This window comes from Arachis ipaensis, chromosome B10, assembly GCF_000816755.2.
Source record: "Arachis ipaensis cultivar K30076 chromosome B10, Araip1.1, whole genome shotgun sequence".
Lineage (NCBI taxonomy): Eukaryota > Viridiplantae > Streptophyta > Magnoliopsida > Fabales > Fabaceae > Arachis > Arachis ipaensis.
This window is the reverse complement of record NC_029794.2, coordinates 29613628-29617062: the sequence shown is the minus strand read 5'-3', so window position 1 is coordinate 29617062 and position 3435 is coordinate 29613628.

Here is a 3435-nt window from a genome sequence, read left to right as displayed (position 1 = left end):
CTTTAAAAGTCGGATGTATCTGACCGACGCCTCTGACGCCACGCGATGCAAAGCTTTCCCGACAACCTTGTCAAAAGCAGCGATGAAGTGGTTCGACAGCCTCCCTCCGAGGTCAATTACCAGTTTTGAAGACCTCTCAAGAAAATTCTTGATGAGGTTCTCTATCCAGAAGGACAAGGTAAAACACGCACCAAGTCTCCTGGGAATAAAACAGGAGGTCGGGGAATCCTTACGAGCCTATATGGAAAGATTCAACAAAGCATGCTTGGAGATTCAAGACCTGCCCACCGAAGCGGTCATCATGGGGCTAGTCAATGGTCTTAGAGAAGGTCCCTTCTCACAGTCCATATCAAAAAGACACCCCGTCTCTTTAAATGATGTATAGGAAAGAGCTGAAAAGTACATCAATATGGAAGAAAACGCTAGGCTAAGAGACCCGAGTTTGCGAATCAGGCACCCTCCCTCAACGAAAGAGAGGGAGAGGGAAGCGAAGAAGAAGGAAGAACTCGGCCTCGATAGGCCAAGGAAATATCACTCTTATACTCCATTGAAAGTTCCCGTAGTGGACGTATACAGAGAAATTTGCAATACTGAAAGGCTGCCTCCCCCCAGACCCATCAAGAATAAAAAAGGGGGGAGCCGCAGTGATTACTGATTTTTGAGCCAACCTCCTATCTTGACCCGACCTATAGCCGGAAAAGACCTCATCCTATACCTCTCCGTGGCAGACAGGGCTATCTCAGCAGCCTGAATCAAAGGGTTTTTTCTGAAGAAGGGTTTTTAACGAGGCATCACAGTAGGGGCTAAGGGAAATAAATTAGCAAAAGCCCTTAGTAGCAATAAGGTACCTCCTCAATTAATAAAGAACTCTTCCATTTTAAAAATCTCTTTCAAAATTCCCTTTTAAATTTTCTTTCTACGAAACGCGCCGATTTAAGCTCGACAAAACGTAAAAATCCCATGAACCGACCTAGATGGTCGTCAGGATAAAACAACGAGGTACAAGTCGGTGTAAAGAGGCTATAGAAGTCGATCATGATAAACTCGGGATCGGTCCGACTCACAGGGCGGAATGCGAAACCGAGTACAATTAAAATGAATCGCAAAAGTAGCCTAAGTCACGAAAAACTCAATAAAACAAAATTGAGTACTAGGAATACCAAAAGAGATAAGGAAAAACTAAGAAAAAGGCTGCCTTGGGAATCAAGGAAATTCAGAAAAGCAGGCAAATCCCAAAGAAAAGATTTTTCCAGAAAAAAGAGTCAAAGGAACCACGAAAAGCATGCACGCATAAGGTAACTCAAAACCCTTATCCAAAAAGGGTATTTATCTAACGATAAATTAAACCCCTATTAAAAAGGGGCATTACTGTTTTGTTTACGGCCTTAAAAGGCCAAAAAATTGTTCAAAACACCAACAAATAAATATAAAGAGTTTAAAAAAGGGGGCACACAGGCCGGGCCCCAATAGCCAAAAGTCACTTTTTTAGAAGATCACCACCAGCAGAGTCAGGGGGAACGCCAGAAGCAGGAGTTGAAGATGAAGTCGGAGGAACGGTAGAAGAACTCGGAGAACTCGGAGACCCAAACGGGTGATCATGCACTCATACATAAAGAAAAAATGAGGGGCCGCCTCATCGACTCTTCCAAAACAAACCCGGTCCTCAGGACCCGGGACTACCAATTCGTATTTTGGTTCGTCATCCTCAGAAGTACAAATTCTGTGATGAGTGCGAAGGTTGGTAATGAACTCAGAATCGACTGAGGGCTCCTCCCCTAAAACCGTGACATCAACTCAGTGAGAGAGAGCATCTACAGAAGCCATTTCTTTTTATAAAAAAGGGGGGTAACAAACCTACAAGGGAAAAAGAAATGTCACCAACACGGTCTCTAAAGGGAGGAGGATGCGAAACTAAAGTCTACAAATCAAATTTATCTACAAAGGCATATTAAAGAACTAACCTTTATCCGGAAATAAGGGTTGGAAGCAAAAAGCCTTCAAATTATACTTTGAACCGGTCTAAATTAATATTTTTTTATAAAAAATAATTACAATATTTCTATTCATACCCTGGCCCAATAAATAGGACCCAGGATCCAAGCAAAGAAGCCCAACCCAAAGGGGTTGGCCCTCCCCCAGTACCGGCCTTCATCCCCAGAAGTCGGTACTGAACACGACCTACTCCAAAGAAGTCGGATACGAGGGTTAGCTGGCAGATAACGCTCATTCGAATGAGTAACCACCCCTAGAAACTCTCTAACCACTTCATAGAGCCATATCTTAACCTCCCTAAGATATGGGAAATTTTATTTTAAAAAATACTTCTATATTTATCATACCCAAATACCTTAATTATTTCTAATTCTGAAAATACGAACTTTTATAATTACATATAAAAACATTCTACTTCAGTTTTTAAAGAAGTACTTTTAACCGCACAATTAAACAAGCCCAATAAAATCATTCAAAACTCATTTAGAATTATGAGTTTAATACAGTAATTTTAATAAATTCATAATGTAAAAATTTGTCTAATATTTCATAATTAAATAGATTTGTTAAAATACTGTTCTCTCTATAATATAATATAACGGCATCGATATCTTTAATCACCTTTAAAAATAATTAATTTTAATTAACGATAAACATGTTAAATTTTTAACGATACACACTACAAATAGATGGTTATCGAAAATATGGGCACGTTTAAAAATGTCGCATCAAATTAACTAAGGATTTCTAGGATCATATTAGAGTGGGATTGACAATCCAATCCATAATAGCAGGATCAAGTTCGAGTGTAATCCAAGCCATAATAGCAGGATCAAGTTGGAGTGTCAGACAATTCTACATGTCCAACTCACACTTTTAATATACGATGTGCATGTTCATAAAAATATATATACCTATGATGAGAGTGGAGATTTGAACCTAAATTTATCTCTTTTGCATAAGTACTTAGTGCCACCAAATTAATAATTCAATTTGTTAATAATACATAAATAATGATTGATATTATAAAATGTAAAAAAGACTACATAAGTACATATTGTGTTTGAGCCAAAAGAAATTTGACTTTTACAAGTTTGGTTGAATAGAGTTAATGTTGAAAGATTTAAAGTAGGAGTCATTACAAGAAAAACGTTAAATACTGTCGGATTTACCGTCAGATTTAGCGTTGCAAAATAGTGACAGAATTATCGGCGATAACGGCGTGCAATTCATAAGGATAAGTAATTACCGGCGAATTTACATTTCCAATGGTAAATTCACCAGTAATATTTCAAAGAAAACAAAAAATAAATTGGCACATCCTTTAAAATCGGATTTATTATCGAAAAAATCTGACAGTAAACCCACTTAATGAAACGCTGCGTTTTGGTGACCTACAATGATTTACTGTTGAATTTTTCCAACGGTAACTCTGTCGTAAAT